Source organism: Delphinapterus leucas, chromosome 1, assembly GCF_059928025.1.
Source record: "Delphinapterus leucas isolate spDelLeu-1000000601 "Yukka" chromosome 1, BTC_Dleu_Yukka2, whole genome shotgun sequence".
NCBI lineage: Eukaryota > Metazoa > Chordata > Mammalia > Artiodactyla > Monodontidae > Delphinapterus > Delphinapterus leucas.
This window is the reverse complement of record NC_143129.1, coordinates 185,723,399-185,740,239: the sequence shown is the minus strand read 5'-3', so window position 1 is coordinate 185,740,239 and position 16,841 is coordinate 185,723,399. Positions and strand designations below refer to the sequence as shown.

General features: G+C 43.9%; 1 protein-coding gene across 1 annotated transcript in view; it reads left to right on the top strand.

Annotated features, from left to right (window-relative positions):
* Positions 1–16,841, top strand: part of LOC111187206 (calmodulin-binding transcription activator 1) — a 104,578-nt gene that overhangs the window by 34,622 nt on the left and 53,115 nt on the right.

Below are 16,841 nucleotides of genomic sequence, written 5' to 3'. Positions count from 1 at the left end.
TTTGGTAAATCTTAATCTGGAAGTCTTAATGTTAGGGGTGGATTGCTTTGTCATCTTTTTTATTTTGAAATCTGACTATTTCAATTTAGGGTCATACCCATTTAGTGTGGTGATGAGAATTGGGTCTGTGTCCATCACGCTGGGAATTCTGTTCCTTTAATTCAAATGGCTGGGGTTATTGGTTTTGCAAAGTTGGTCTCAATCAATTCGTGTTGCTGGTTCAACATTTATCAGTACTTCCAAGTTAAATTATAAATATAACACCCTGCCCTGTATTGGGCACTCGGTTTTATTAAGATACAAGAAGAAAATAGTGCTGCCTATTTACCCTTATTTTTAAAAAATTGTTTTCTCAAATTCTTGACTTACAATGCTTTTGTTTTGAGTTATGAGGTTATGTGAAAGTCTCTTCACTTATCCTAGTTTACAGAGTTAAATAACCTCATAGTTTTGTTACCTTGTCTCAACTGATTTTAAACTTCTTTTAAGGTATGCATATTTTGATTATTTGAATAAATTATATTTCCCCCCTCAGACAGAATACTTTTGTTTTGACAAACAGCTAGTTTGAAGGCCTGTTGTTTTAATCAGTCATCTATTAACTGTTTCAAACATTTTAGACATGAAAACAAAGTAAAGGTGCTGAAAATTAGTCCTAATCGTAGATCATTACTCTGTCAGCAAAATAGTACAATTTGGGAGCCATTCAGTAAGTCAAAACTAGGTCATGAAATATTAAAGAACTCAGTAAGTTTCTTAGTAATCCCTGAAACAGGATTTGATACTATGTTATTATACATTAGTTCCAGTTTTTTAATAAATGTAACAAAACATAATTTTTTCAGTATTATCTTTTTATATAATTGGCAATATTTTAATTATGACTTGAAATTATATTTGAAACCAGCAATTGCTTAGTGAATTAAAGTTAGTGGTCTTAAGAGTCTTGCAAAGCTGTAGGTAACAGTGTCAGAAATTTAGTTCGTAGATTATTTAGATGAGTGGTTTCAAAACTTTTTTGGAACTTTTGAGCACAGCCCTTCAACTTTCACACATTTGTTTACCTCTGAATTATTTACGTGTTCCACCTTACTAATATTTTAGATACATTATGAAAAACCCAATAAGGAATTTTTATAGAGGACAAAATTAAGAGGCAGATAAGAAGTCATTCTGCATTTTCTTCTAGGACCCAGTACACCTAGCCCCTCGGAGACCACTGGTTTAGGTCCCAGTGTGGCTTAAGTTCAAGTCCTAAGAGGGGAGACTGCATCCCCTTCCGACTGGTGCAGTGTGAGACTGGGGTCTGAGAAATGTGGGGTGTTTGCATGAGCTGTCACTGCTGCTGAAATGTGGATAGAAGAGCGTGTGCTCCTGTGGAAGGCGGGGCCGTGGCAGGGGGGCTCGGCTGGCAGGGGCCAAGGCACACGCCCTCTTCCCTTGCCATCGGTTGTGCTTTTGGTGATCTCCCTGCTGAAAACCGACGAAAACTCCTACGACAGAACTGAATTGAAAGGCTGGCCCGTATTTCTGTGTGGAGGACTTTGGCTTTTTTTTCTTGTTGATTTTTGGCTTTAGGAAAAAAACGGGAATCTTGGAATGACAGCAGGAGTTTTTAATTCTGTAGGGTGTTACGTGGTGATGGTGACATGTCATTTTTTTTTTTTTTTTTTTACTGGCTCGGGTAATAGAAACAAAACAATTAGTACTCCTGTGAAAGTACTTGTTTCTCTGACCTGGCTGGGTTTGGCATTTTCCCATGTCTTTCAGCCTGCCATCCTTAATGTCACCACTGAGACCTGAAGGGGCTGTGTCGCAGTGGGGCTTTGTGGCCCCGGGTAAGGCGGAGTCAGTCACGTTCAGGCAGCATTGCCCGTGGAATCTTCAGTCGTTCAGGGAGTAGAGTGTAGCCACCCCGCTTTGCGAAGGGCCCGCCCTCCCCCTGGGGTTGGGGTAGCTTGCCGTGTTCTGGCGGAGGACCCCGTGAAGGAGTAGGCCGCTGCTTAGGGGCTGTGTTGTGCAGAAACTACATTCCTGTTGATCCCACTTGCTGGGACCAGGCACTCGCACTGGGAGGGGCACGTGGCACCAGCGCAGTTGCGAGCACAGCCGATGTGGGTGTTTTCCATCTCACTCTCTGCACAGCATCTGTTCGCCAAGTAGACTGGCGGCCGGGGTTGCCTGTATGAGACGTCAACTGTCATCTTTCCCTGTCACCCGTGTTCTCTCTCTCCTCTCTGATGGGTGTATACAGTTGAGTTCCTGGGTATAATTTGACTCCTCTGTACTTTTGAGACGGTCCTTTCCTCAGACCTGTGTTGTAACATCTGCGGTTACTTGAGAAAACCCACCGTGTATACTGTGCGTGTGCATCCACTGAGAGAGGGAGGGCGAGATGGTGCCCTTTCACACGTCGCCGCGTATCAGCACCCGCTCCCTGCTGGTGACTGGGTGCTGTGTATCGTTAGTTCTGAGCCTTCTAATGATATTGCAAGGTGTGTAATGTTTCCTTTTACAGACGAGGGAGTGTGGGTAGAAAGTGGTGAAACAATTCGGTCAAGGTAGCACACTTGACAGGGCCTGTCTCTCTCTGTCTGAGCTTCATTTCTTCTACGTTGCTGATTAATTCTTGGGAACATTCATTCTACTGTGTGTCGTAGAATTAAAGACGCATAACCCTTAACCACATTAGCATACCTGGCAGATCCATTCTGGAATTTAGTTTCGGATTAAAAAGAGTTAATATAAGATTGGTACTGTGGGTTCACATGCAAATTTGGTAAAGCTGAAAGTCACTGAAGAGGAAGACTCTTAGAAGATAAGACCGATTTTAGGGCCTACTTAAGCACTTTTAACCTTTTCTAACTCACTGGAATAAGTAAGATCTCCTGCCCTTCTTGAATGTTATTTGCAATTGCAAAATAACTGTTGTATCTAAAAACAAATCAATTTTAGATTATGCTTTCTCAGCCATAAACACTCTTTTCCCAGGTTCTGAAAACAATATGGAGATGGTGATGATGGTCATTATGGCAGCTAACATTTATTGACCATCTACTGTTATGCTAGGCACTGTTGAGTTCTTTCTGTGAATAATCACATTTACTCCTTGAACTAATACTATGAGGTAGGTTTTGTGATTATTCTTACAATATAGATGAGGAAACTTGAGCCACAGAGATGTTAAAGTACCTGGAAGTGGTGGCCTTGGAAGTCCAAGCCTATAGCCTGATTTCGGAGTCCATACTTTTCTACAGTTCTGTCCCGAAGAACGATTTCAAATAAGACTTTCCCAAGATCTCGTGCTGTTTAGTGACTTCTAATCCTTTTGTTTTTATTCATTTGCTTCTTTTTTCACTTTGCATTTTCCAGTATTATACGTAAACTTAATGTATTTTTTTCTGAGGATTAAAAAAAAAAAGTAGCAAACACTCATTTCTTAGGGAAGGAGTTTTGATTCTTAATAATGAATATTCACATGTGGGCTCTGGATGAGGAAGAAAATATATTAAAAAATAGAAATTTTGTACCTGTGCACAACTGGAGGGTTGATAGGCTTGATTTTTATACCCTGGGCAGGAGAGAAAGGATGTATTAAACACAGAGTACATTTGTTAAAGAACCAACTCTTATTTCATAATGAGTTTGGTATTCACATCTTCATTAGGTGAGCTATTACAATTTTCTGCATTTTAAGTTAATATTTTTAAAGCCCAGAGCCAGAAATAATTATGCTAATGCAGCTTTCTGATTACACAAATGACTACTTCATAATTACACATATTAGTGCTCCATATATGTTGTCCAGACTGAAATTCCTCTTGTTTAGTCATTAATTAGCTGTTTGACTTAAAATGTAACTACTGCATTCCCCACTTGCTGGATCTGGATTTCAAATGGCATTCTTCCAAAGCCAAACTAATGCAGCACCATGAACCTTTTATAATGAAAATGTCCTCCTTACCTATGTTCAGATCATTTTTGTGTGCTGCTCTTTTTGAACTATTAATGCTCTTTCGTTTGTTTTTCCTCTAATACAAAGTTTCTCCAGAGTAAGCAAACAAAAAAGAATTCCAGTTTGTATTGATCTTAAAGAAAGTTGCAGCACAGGTTTGTAGTTAGTGATAGCTTCAGAGATTTTCATGTTAAATGCATTTCTTTAATGGTAAAAATGTCTATCGAGGGAGCAGTACACATATAGACTGATGCATTCTCAGCCATACCAGAGAAGCTGAAGAAGAAAAACTTGAGTATAATGCTTTTCAAAGGGAGAGAAGTACCCTTTTAAGTCCTGAATACTTTTTTCCCTCAACTTTTTATATTCAAGTAAGAAAAATGGACTTTATGACTTTGAAAATTATATTTCATTTTGGTTATTTTGTTTTAACAACAAGAAGCCACCTTACTTTAAAAAAGTTTTAAAATCATTTTTTTGTATAGGCATATATTCTTGAGTATTTTTGTATTTTTAATTTTTGTCTGTATAACTTATAAAGTCATAGATTTAGGGCTGTAATTTTTTCATTGATTGGTTTTACTAGTGTATTTACATATTATCTTTTTGAAACATAGACCCATATTTTGGGGGGATCATTTAAGACTTTAAATTTCCAAGATGTGAGCTTAACTGAAAAGTATTTTTATACTCTGATTATAAAGGTGAGTGAGATAGTTTGGCAGTGTTAAGGGTTTTTTAAAATTTAATTTATTTACTTTTGGCTGCATTGGGTCTTCGTTGCTGTGCGTGGGCTTTCTCTAGTTGGGGTGAGCGGGGGCTACTCTTCGTTGCGGTGCATGGGCTTCTCATTGCAGTGGCTTCTCTTGTTGCGTGCAGAGCACAGGCTCTACGTGCACGGGCTTCAGTAGTTACGGCATGCAGGCTCAGTAGTTGTGGCTCGCGGGCTCTAGAGCACAGGCTCAGTAGTTGTGGCACGTGGGCTTAGTTGCTCCGCGGCATGTAGGGATCTTCCCGGACCAGGGCTCGAACCCATATCCCCTGCATTGGCAGGCGGATTCTTAACCACTGTGCCACCAAGGAAGCTCCAGTGTTAAGGGTTTGACTGGTCCCAGGTCATTCTCTGAGGCCAGGCAGGGCTTTTCTGGTTAAATCACAAAAAGGAAAATGCACACATGACCCACAATACACAGAGCCAGGTTTTAAGAGTGAAAGCGTTTGATTTTTATATATGGTACCAAATTTGTAATTAAATGTTAATTTTGTAGCAGTTGGATTAACCATAATTCCTCTGTTTAACTTAGTATGAAGTGAGGTAAATGGATACTGAGATCCAAATGAGCACAGGCCTGTTTGTCAGACAGCCTGCGTCACCTTGGCGTTGATGGTAGCAAAGGTAGCAGCAGAGGGTGCATTGGAAAGCTGGAGGCAGCACGTCCTTCCATGTCAGTGAGGGGAGACAGGAGAAGAGAGATCAATACGGATGGGGTTTGGCTCTGAGGAGCAGTAAAAGAAGCAGATCTTATTACCTGCAGAGTGGGGTAGTGTTTATAAAATTTGAATAAGATGTTAAAGAAATCCTTATTTAAAGGAAGAACATTTCTGTAGACCCAGCACAGTTTGGCCTAAACTATTTTTATTATATTCCTTCAAAATGTAGCACATAGAAGAATATTTGGCCCATACTCAGTGTTCAGTAAATATTTGCTGGATGAATGAAATATGGAAAAACACAAAAAACTCAGGATAAATTTCTTAATTCTTAGAATTCTTCTGTGAATATAAAACTCAAATAGATATATACATTACATAAAAGAAACCACAAAACTAATAAAATTTATATTAAGAACATTAGTTCAATGCAATGGATGATGTTTTGCCCAAACTAAATTGGCTCTTGCAACATGAATATAACCCTGACTGTTCTTAGGCAGGTTCTTTTGAATTTGGCACGTGGCACTACTGTGTGCCCTGCAGTTATCCCGCCCCTCCCCCACTGAACTAGTCATAAACAGCTTTTTGCTCAGCAAGCCTTTCTCTAAGTCTGTCATTAGGCCTTGGCGCAAATACATCATTTAGTCTTAAGTTCACTTCTGGTTTTTCTCATCAGTTCAAGAACAACTTAAATGACACTACTGGATACCCCTGCCACTGTAATTGCAAACCATAGACTTGAGCAATGAATTCGCGTGTTAGAATATATTTGTTATAGGTTTTACTTTTTCAGATTGTGAATTAAGATGTGAAATGAAAACTTTCTTAGTGAACCCAAGGATCACTGATGTCTTGGAAAGGATACAGAGTTGGCAGGTTAGAAACAGGTATAGTCTTGGCTCTGCCCCCAGTCAGCTGAGTGTTAGGTATGATACCTGCTAAGCCTCTTTTGTGTCTTTGGTGGTCGTGTGAGGTTATGCTTTGAGACCTTTAAAGATTTGTCTTAAGCCCAGCTATCCAGTTTTGGAAGCTAGATCACTGTTGCTTCCAGAGTTGTTTGAGAGTGCCAGCTTGGGAGTTTACTTTTTTTTTTTTTTTTTTAACATCTTTATTGGGGTATAATTGCTTTACAATGGTGTGTTAGTTTCTGCTTTATAACAAAGTGAATCAGTTATACATATACACATGTTCCCATATCTCTTCCTTCTTGCGTCTCCCTCCCTCCCACCCTCCCTATCCCACCCCTCCAGGCGGTCACAAAGCACCGAGCTGATCTCCCTGTGCTATGCGGCTGCTTCCTACTAGCTATCTACCTTACGTTTGGTAGTGTATATATGTCCATGCCTCTCTCTCTCGCTTTGTCACAGCTCACCCTTCCCCCTCCCCATATCCTCAAGTCCGTTCTCTAGTAGGTTTGTGTCTTTATTCCTGTCTTACCCCTAGGTTCTTCATGACATTTTTTTTTTAAATTCCATATATATGTGTTAGCATACGGTATTTGTCTTTCTCTTTCTGACTTACTTCACTCTGTATGACAGACTCTAGGTCTATCCACCTCACTACAAATAGCTCAATTTCATTTCTTTTTATGGCTGAGTAATATTCCATTGTATATGTGCCACATCATCTTTATCCATTCATCCGATGATGGACACTTAGGTTGTTTCCATCTCCGGGCTATTGTAAGTAGAGCTGCAATGAACATTTTGGTACATGACTCTTTTTGAATTATGGTTTTCTCAGGGTATATGCCCAGTAGTGGGATTGCTGGGTCATATGGTAGTTCTATTTGTAGTTTTTTTTTTTTATTTGTAGTTTTTTAAAGAACCTGCATACTGTTCTCCATAGTGGCTGTACCAATTCACATTCCCACCAGCAGTGCAGGAGTGTTCCCTTTTCTCCACACCCTCTCCAGCATTTATTGTTTCTAGACTTTTTGATGATGGCCATTCTGACTGGTGTGAGATGATATCTCATCGTAGTTTTGATTTGCATTTCTCTAATGATTAATGACGTTGAGCATTCTTTCATGTGTTTGTTGGCAGTCTGTATATCTTCTTTGGAGAAATGTCTATTTTGGTCTTCTGCCCATTTTTGGATTGGGTTGTTTGTTTTTTTGTTATTGAGCTGCATGAGCTGCTTGTAAATTTTGGAAATTAATCCTTTGTCAGTTGCTTCATTTGCAAATGTTTTCTCCCATTCTGAGGGTTGTCTTTTGGTCTTGTTTATGGTTTCCTTTGCTGTGCAAAAGCTTTGAAGTTTCATTAGGTCGCATTTGTTTATTTTTGTTTTTATTTCCATTTCTCTAGGAGGTGGGTCAAAAAGGATCTTGCTGTGATTTATGTCACAGAGTGTTCTGCCTGTGTTTTCCTCTAAGAGTTTGATAGTTTCTGGCCTTAAAAAAAAACAACTCTTAATCATCCTTTCATTTATTTTTATGTTTAAGGTGTACAATTCGGTGGTCTGTAGTATGTACACAAAGTGGTGCGCCTATCACCACCATCTAATTCCACAACATTTTCATCACCCTCTGGGGGTTTTCTGTCCCTCTGGCCTTGGTGGAGTCGGCACCTTCAAGGGGCAGGCAGCCTCTCTTCAGGGGGCTGCCTGTTCTTCTTTGGTATCTTCTCCAAGTTTTCATACCCGTCTAGCACTGGAGTTGACAACTGAAGAGTTTGTGCTTTTACCCAGGTCTTAATGTATAGCGCTGTCTCCTGACATTGTTTTTTAAAATGTTAAAGTGCAAATGAGGATGCATTTTGGACCCACATTTTTTAAGTTGGATGGTAGGGGCTTGTAGAGTTTTCAGTTGCATTAAAACTCTGTATATTCTGTGGACTTTATCGATGGGCTGTGTGGGGATAAAAGAGCCCACTGCTTTCAGTAATGTTGGGAGATTTTGGTGGTGGTGACTCCCATGAGGAGAAGCTGAGCCCCACTGAAACGTCAGCTGAGACAGAAGAGGGAAGAACACCTGGAAAGGCTGGCATTCTTAAAAAAATTTTTTTTAAAAAAATTTATTTATTTTTGGCTGTGTTGGGTCTTCGTTGCTGTGCGCGGGCTTTCTCTAGTTGCCGCGAGCGGGGGTTACTCTTTGTCGCGGTGCACGGGCTTCTCATTGCAGTGGCTTCTCTTGTTGAGGAGCACGGCTCTAGGAGCGCGGGCTTCAGTAGTTGTGGCTCGTGGGCTGTAGAGCGCGGGCTCGGTAGTTGTGGTGCACGGGCTTAGTTGCTCCGTGGCATGTGGGATTTTCCCGGACCAGGGCTCGAATGTGTGTCCGCTACATTGGCAGGCGGGTTCTTAACCACTGCGCCACCAGGGAAGCCCAGCATTCTTTAGCTTAGTGATTTTCTTGCCGAGCTGGCGTCAGAATTACCTGGAGGGCTTGTTAGAACCCAGATTGCTGGGCTCCACCCCAGCGTTTCTGCCCTAGTAGGTCTGGGGTGGGGCCTGAGAATGGGCGTGTCTAACGTGTTCCAGGTGAAACTCATCAAGATGAGGAATCCCAGACTCCCCGACACGTATTCTGAGCAACTTCACTTGGCTTTAGTCTCAGCTTTGCTACCCCTCAACCACTCAGGTATATTTCAGTGTGCGTTGGCTATATGGGATGTAGTTATGCTTTCTAGAGTCTTTTTCTCATGTCTCATGTGCCTAGAAGTCAGGAAATGCAGTTATTTTTGGGTTATTTACCTAAAGTTAATATAGGGAGCCCTTTTTAAAGTATGGGTGGCAGTGGTAGGGGTATGTGGAGGCATATTCCAATTTTTGTGACTTTTTTTTTTTAAGAGGGAGCATGAAGGATAATCTCCACCCCATCCCCTCCTTCTATCTCCATTTGGCCCAGATAGCTGAAAACAGCCGAATCCTAAAGCTGACAGCATCTACCTACTTACCTACCTACTTGTCTACCACCTTCCAGTCTTTTTAATACTACCTACCAAATGTTTCTAATGATAAATTATGTTGTCTTGGTGATTATGAAATCCTATTGGAGATTTTAAAAGAAGTTCCTAAAAAAATAACCTGTTTTCTAGTTTTAATGCTTTTTAGAAGACTGGGGGGAAAAAGAAAAAGTGCAAAAAGAATTCCTTTCTAGATGGATGAGAAACCACAGGTGGGCTGGGGTGAATGTGATGAAAGATAAGTATGTGTTTGGGAGAGTGTTTTCTCTGTTAGGGAGAATTTTATGGGCAGGATGTGTGGATTTCATGGAGCTTTCTCATATGCTTCAGTGGTTGTGTGTTCTCTGGTCTGGTGAAGAGTGTAGAGTTGAAATAAATGTAACATTTAAAGAACCTGCTGTTTACATTTGGGGAGAAATGTGGAAAGTGGGAGAAGCTCCAGCTCTGGGGAATTGAACAGGGTTTAGTGGGTGTGTGTGCGCGTCCAGGTCGGGCAGCTGCGGTAGAACCAAGGTGGAATTCTGAGGCAAGCTTCATTTAGCGCTGAATTCACTTTACTGGGATTCCAAAGGAGTTGATGGAAAAAAGGGAGAGGTTCCTGTGTCCAGGAAACCAGGAAGCTGAAAAGTAGCTTGACCTGGGCTGGAAACTAGAGCCTCCTGAGCCTGAAGTTAAAGTGAGCAGGTGCCTGAGGGGCTGGGCTCCAGGTATAGTCACAGCCGAAACCCTTGAACCCAGGCCACGCCTTCTATTTTTTGCTGTTTTTTATTATTAAGATTTAAGTTTTAGAGTGGTTTAAGGTTCACAGCAAAATTGAGGGGAGGGTACAGAGAGTTCCCATACGCCCCCTGCCCCCTCATTTGTGCACTGTCTCCCACTGTCAGCATCCCCCACTGGAGTGGTACCTTTCTGCAGTCAGTGAACTTACGTCATCGACATGTCATCATCATCCAGAGTCCATAGTTGACATTACGGTTCACTCTTGGTGTTGCACATTCTGTGGGTTTGCACAAATGTATAATGACGTGCGTCCATCAGTGTAGTTTCACACAATGATTAGATTAGTTTTACTGCCCTAACAATCCTCTGTGCTCTGCCAGTTTATCCCCCCAGCCCCTGGCAACTGCTCATCTCTTTATTGTCTCCACGGTTTTGTCTTGTCCAGAATGTCAGAGAGTTGGAATCATACAGCACGTAACCTTTTCAGATTGGTTTCTTGCACTTAGTAATATGCACTTAAGGTTCCTCCATGTCCTTTTATGGCTTGGTAGCTCATTTCTTTTTAGCGCTAAATAATACACCATTGTCTGGGTGAACTGCAGTTTATTTATCCATTCACCTGCTGAAGGACATCTTGGTTGCTTCCAGGTTTTGGCAATTATGAATAAAGCTGATATAAACATTCATGTTCAGGATTTTGCATAGACATAAGTTTCCATCTCCTTTGGGTAGATATCAAAGAGTGCAATTGCTGGATCGTATGGTAAGACTATGTTTAGTTTAGTAAGAAACTGCCAAAACTGTCTTCCAAAGTGGCTGCACTGCTTTGTGTTCCCACCAGCAATGAATGAGAGTTCTTTTTGCTCCGCATCCTTAACCAGCGTTTGGTGTTGTCCGTGTTCTGGATTTTGGCCATTCTGATAGGTACATAGTGGTATCTCATTGTTGTCTTAATTTGCATTTCCTTGGTGACATGTGATGTGGAGCATCTTTTTTTTTGGTTTTTATAAATTTATTTTAAAAAATTTTATTTTTGTCTGCGTTGGGTCTTCATTGCTGCACGTGGGCTTTCTCTAGTTGCGGAGAGCTGGGTCTACTCTTCATTGTGGTGCGTGGGCTTCTCATTGGGGGGCTTCTCTTGTTGTGGAGCACAGGCTCTAGGAGCGTGGGCTTCAGTAGCTGTGGCATATGGGCTCAGTAGTTGTGGCTCGTGGGCTCCAGAGCGCAGGCTCAGTAGTTGTGGGGCACGGGCTTAGTTGCTCTGGGGCATGTGGAATCTTCCCAGACCAGGGCTCAAACCCGTGTCCCCTGCTTTGGCAAGCGGATTCTTAACCACTGTGCCACCAGGGAAGTCCCTCAAGTTGATTTTTGTGAAGGATGTAAGGCCTGTGTCTAAATTCACTGTTTTTGACACATGTATGTCCATTTATTCCAACACTGTCTGGAAGTGTTGGAAAGACTGTTTTTACTCCACTGTATTGCCTTTGTTCTTTTGTCAAAGATCAGTTGATTATGTTTACGTGGGTCTATATTTGGGCTTTCTATTCTGTGTTTCACTGATCTATTTGTCTCTTCTTCTTCGGACAGTATCGCACTGTCGTGATTATTGTAGCTTCGTAGTAAGTTTTGAGATCGGATGGTGCCAGTCCTCTGATTTTGTTCCTCTCATTCAATACTAAGTTGGTTATTCTAGGCCTCTCCTTGTAAACTTTAGAAGCAGTTTGTTGCTGGGATTTTGATTAGGATTGTGTTGAATCTATAGATCAAGTTGAGAAGAACTGACAATAGTGAGTCTTCCTATCCATGAATATGGACTATCTCTCCATTTATTTAGTTTTTTAAAATTTAATTCATCAGAGTTTTGGAGTTTTCCTCATATAACTCTTACACATATTTTGTTTTTATACCTAATTCCTTTTTTGGGGGGTGTGCTAATGTAAATAGTATTGTGTTTTAAATTTCAAATTTCGCTCGTTCATTTCTGATGTATAGGAAAGTGATAGACTTTCTATTATTAATCTTGTATAATCGCTTATTAGCTCCAGGAATTTTTCAAGAAGCCAAGCCCCCGAAAGAGAGACCATCATTTTGTGTGTAGCTCATGCCTGAAATAGTTCTTTTTTTTTTTTTTTTCTTTTTCTGCGATATGCGGGCCTCTCACTGTTGTGGCCTCTCCCGTTGCGGAGCACAGGCTCCGGACGTGCAGGCTCAGCGGCCATGGCTCATGGGCCCAGCCGCTCCACAGCATGTGGGATCTTCCTGGACCGGGGCACGAACCCGTGTCCCCTGCATCGGCAGGCGGACTCGCAACCACTGCGTCACCAGGGAAGCCCAATAGTTCTCTTTTAAAGAGTTCAGTGGGTATCACTGTTGGGAAGGGGGAAAGTCTCAACACAGAAGGTCAAGGACAAAGTGTTGAGAGGTCACACCCTCTTAGTGCGCTGTGTGGGGGACAGAGAAGCTGCCAAGAGGGAGGCTTTCCGATGTTACCTGGGGTTCTTATTTAGGAAAGGCTGCCTTTTCAGAAAGAGAAGGGGAAAAAACACTTAAATACAAGTTTAGAAAGAATTGAAAGAAAGGGAAAATGTCATCTGCTTCCCATTTCTGAGGAAGGATACATTAAAATAGCTTCAGATTAAGCAGGATCTGTAAAATGGAGGTCAGAGTGTAGTCATTTCCCACTTTTCCTGACATGTCTTTAAACCATGTGGTGACAGGCTCCCCTTTCCCGGCATCAGAAGACCAGTTGTTAATGTGCATTTTAAAGTTTTATTTTATTTTTGTGCTGTTGAGCAAAATTTAGACTTCCTAACTCTAATCATTTAAGAATCATTTTTGTTAAATGCTTTAATTATTATCAATCAAGACTTTGTATTTAAGCATTTTCCAGTAATTTTTAACAATCCATTCCTCAGGCAATTCAGAGAACCTGCTGTGTGGTGATTATGTATCTTTTATTTCATAAATGAGGATAGTGAGACATAAGTGTTTTGGAATCAGCATTGATCATCATCTAATATAGCGTATAATTTACTTCTTTTTATTGTGTATTGTGTGGCTGCCCCTGCTAGGCTGTCAGGTCCTGGTGGACGGGACTCCTCATGTGCTCTGTTCACTGATGGATCCCAAGAGCTTAGAATTAACTTAGGGGCACCTACTCGGTGTTCAGTGACTGTTCCTTAAATGAACGAGTGCGTGAAGAATCCAACAACAGATACTGTTTAGGTCTCTACTCAAGTGTGCTGCTAATATGCCATCCCTGAGTGCGACAGCCCGGCTTAGTGATAGTCATTGGTGTCGCCAAACAGATCTACGGGAGCTGCCCCTGAAGAACTTGAGACCTGGAGGAGAGGGTGGGAACGTGTGCTCCCTGCACGCGAGCAGCTTCCAGCTTCCCTCCGTCACAGGAGGGAGGATTGAGGCAGCACGCTCACTTCTTTGTCTCAGACCCCGCGGTTCTCTGCGTCAGGGTGAGTGAGGGTGAGGCCGGAAGCAAGGCAGGAAGCCTTGGGGGAGGGAGGACTTTCCCCACCCCGACTTCACACAGTGCAGCCCAGGTTGAAAGATGGCCAGGTCACCCCGAAGCCTGCCATCAGAGAGGAACAGTCGACTTTCTGATGTAAGCCTCTTCAGACATTTTCCTGTGCTGATGCGGGCATGTATTTTATTATTCGTTAACTCAGAATGGGTTTACTATACAGGTAGTTTTGTAGCCTGGCTTTTCTCCTAATATGTTGCGTATATCTTGGGCCTTTTGGACAGTAAGCCACAGCATCGTGTTTATTGACCTCAGCCTGCTGGTATTCCACTGGGTTTCATGCCTTCATTCATGCCTTCGGCAATATTTTTGAGGGCTAATATGTGCCAGGCACTGGTTGAGGGTGCTAAGGATCCCAGACAGACGAGGTTCCTGTTGTCATGCAGCTTATAGTTTAGAAGGGAAGACAGTACACGAGCAAGTAAGTAGATAAGAATTTCAGAGAGTGCTAAGAAGAAAACAGAACAGAATACTGAGGTGTGAGCACGTGAGGTGGGTTGGTTGTGGAAGGCCTTTGTTTAGAGGCATTTGAGCGGAGCTCCGAATGATGAAGGCGGGCTGCTTGAGGATCTAGGGGAACATTTTAGGCAGAGGGGATAGAAGTGCAAATGCGCTGAGGCAGGAATGCATTTGGCTTGAGGAACAATATAGGCAACACTGTGGCTGGAGCTGAGTGGACATCGGGAAGATGAGATCGGCAGGGTAGGCAGAGGCTGGATCCTGAAGTGCTTTGTAGGCACAAAGACTTGGAATTTTACGAGTAACAGGAAGTCATCAGAGGCTGAACTATCAGGAGGTGATAGGCATAATGTGGATTCTTTATTTTCAAAGCTGTTCTCTGGCTGCTCTGTGACTGATGGGGAAGCAGAGAGGCCAGTTAGAGGCTGTTGCAGTAATTGGCGATCTTGGGAAGAGACGATGGAAGCAGTGGAGAAGGTGAAAAGTGGGGTGTCTTTTGGAGGCAGAGGTGTCAGGACTCATGGGATTGGATATGGGGGGTGGGGGAGGAGAGATCAAGACGGGTTCCTCATTTGCAGCCTCAGCTACCGCACTGGTGCTGGTGTTCATAGCTGAGACAAAGGAGGCCGAAGGGGGCGTGGCGGGGGTGGGTCACTAGTGCTCTCCCGGGCTGTATCCACTGGAGATGTCTCTTAGATACTGAAGTGGCTGTGCTGAGTGGGCCACTGTCTCGAAGCCTGAGTGAGGTCCTGTCTGGAGACATAAATTGGAGAGCTGCTAGACCGGATGAGATCACTCTGGGGCAAAAGATGGATGGAGAAGGGAGGAGATAAGCCCTGAGTGGAGCGGTGGGGAGCCAGCCACGCAGGCTGCGGAGAGCCAGGGAGTAGAGGGGAACCAGGCAAGCGGGAGCTGGGAGCCGGGAGAAGGAGAGGCCCAAGGAGGCTGTATCGGTTTTCTATTTGCTGCTGTAACAAAATGACCACAAACCGAGTGGCCTAAAGCAGCGCAGATTTATTGTTAGAGTTCTGTATGTCGGTCAGCCGTCTGGCAAGGGTCTCACTGGGCCAGAATCACGGTGTGGCCAGGGCTGCGTTCCTTCCTGGAGGCCCCAGGGGAGGCTGTTCCCTGGCCTGCTGCACCTTCTAGAGGCTGCTCACGCTCCGGGGCTCGGGGCCCCTCCCTCCCCGTTCAAAGCCATCGACGTGGGGTCTCTCCGACCCCGCTGTGCCGTCACTTCTCTTTCTCCGACCTGATCTCTCTCTTCTCCCTCTTTAGTTTTAAGGACCCCTGTGGTTCCATTGGGTCCACACAGATCGTCCAGGATCCTTTCCCTATTTTAAGGCCGGCTGATTAGCAACCTTAATTGTTCTATATTTACAGGTTCTGGTGATTAGAACATGGCTATCCTGGGAGGGGGCACTGTTCTTCGTGCCACAGAGGGTGTCGTCAGAGGGGATGGAGTAGTCAAGTCAAGTGAGGGCGGGGCCGCCACCGCTGGGTTTGGGCACCGGGAGGCCCTTGGTCACCCTGGTGAATGGTTCCAGTGGAATGTGGGTAGAAGAGCCAATGAGGCGAGGATGGCAGGTGTTAAGGATTCTTCCGGGAGTTTTGCAGCGAAGGAGAGAAAGTTGTGCTACGAATTCCAGAGGAGCAGCGTGTAGTGGGAGCCCTAATGTAGCACCGAGGTGCGGGGAGGCCTCTCTGAGGCAGGCATGAGCGTAGTGTCTGTTGGGATAGCTTACCTGAATGAAGAACCCAGAGTTGAACCAAGACGTGGTTTATAGACATGAAGGTACCTGAAGAAAGAGTTAACGTGGTTATTCTGAAATAAGGAGCAGACGTACTGATGCCTCTCTGCTTGCCCCTGGGCCAGTGGGCAGAGCCCTGGTCATCGGCGGCCGCGCCTCACCACGTCAGGTGCTCTGTCACCCCACGGGCGGTTGGCCACATTTCTGAAGTCAGCGTGGAACTCGTGCCTTTTATCCCTCGGGGACTGGCTGTGGTCTGGCCACGACTCAGTGCTTCGGTGAGAGTGTGTCCTATGTGCAGTGCAGAGCTGCAGTCCCTTCCTGTCCTTTCCTTACTTCATTACGTTTTAATGACATTCATACCCAACAGTATTTATCGAACACTAGGCTCTGGGGAAAACAGGGGCGAACAAAACAGGTCCCTGCTCTGTGGAGCTTGCCTTCTGGAGGACCTGTCTCAAACGAATGGGTACATCCGAAGCTGTCATAAAGCTGTCATCTCCCTGGAGGCGAGGCATTAAGTTTGCGCGGTCCACTCTCTTCTGGAAATCTCGGGTGCTCCAACCAGCTGGTGGACCCTCTGTTTACCTCGTTACTGTGGCACCTGCTGGAGGTGACCCGTGTTTCCTGCTCCTTACCCGCAGCTGCCCACGGTTACCCCTGCTCTTAGGAGCTAATTCCCACTTATGCTCTTTCTCTGAGAGGTCTTCTTTTCCGTTCTTTCTTCCTTCTCCGGCTTAAATTCCAGAGTTCATAGTACATAGTCACTCTCTTACAGGTACCTTGACTCTCCTGTCCTCCTCTCCTCCTCCTCTCACATCGAGCTGGACAAATCCCGATCCTGAATGAACCCTACCTGCTGGCTTCTCTGTGCCTTCACCCAAGCAGCTCAGTGTTGCTGGAGAAACAAGATAAAGACTCAGACTTGCGTCTCTCTGTAAATTCCTGACCCCCAGCGTCAAGTGGGCAGTGACCACTACCCCCAGTTTTGTGAGATTCCCTCCAGCCGCGCGTGTCCTCACTCGCCACAACCACGCCATACTGCCTGCATTCTTCATGCTAGACCGCCCCTTCGCCGT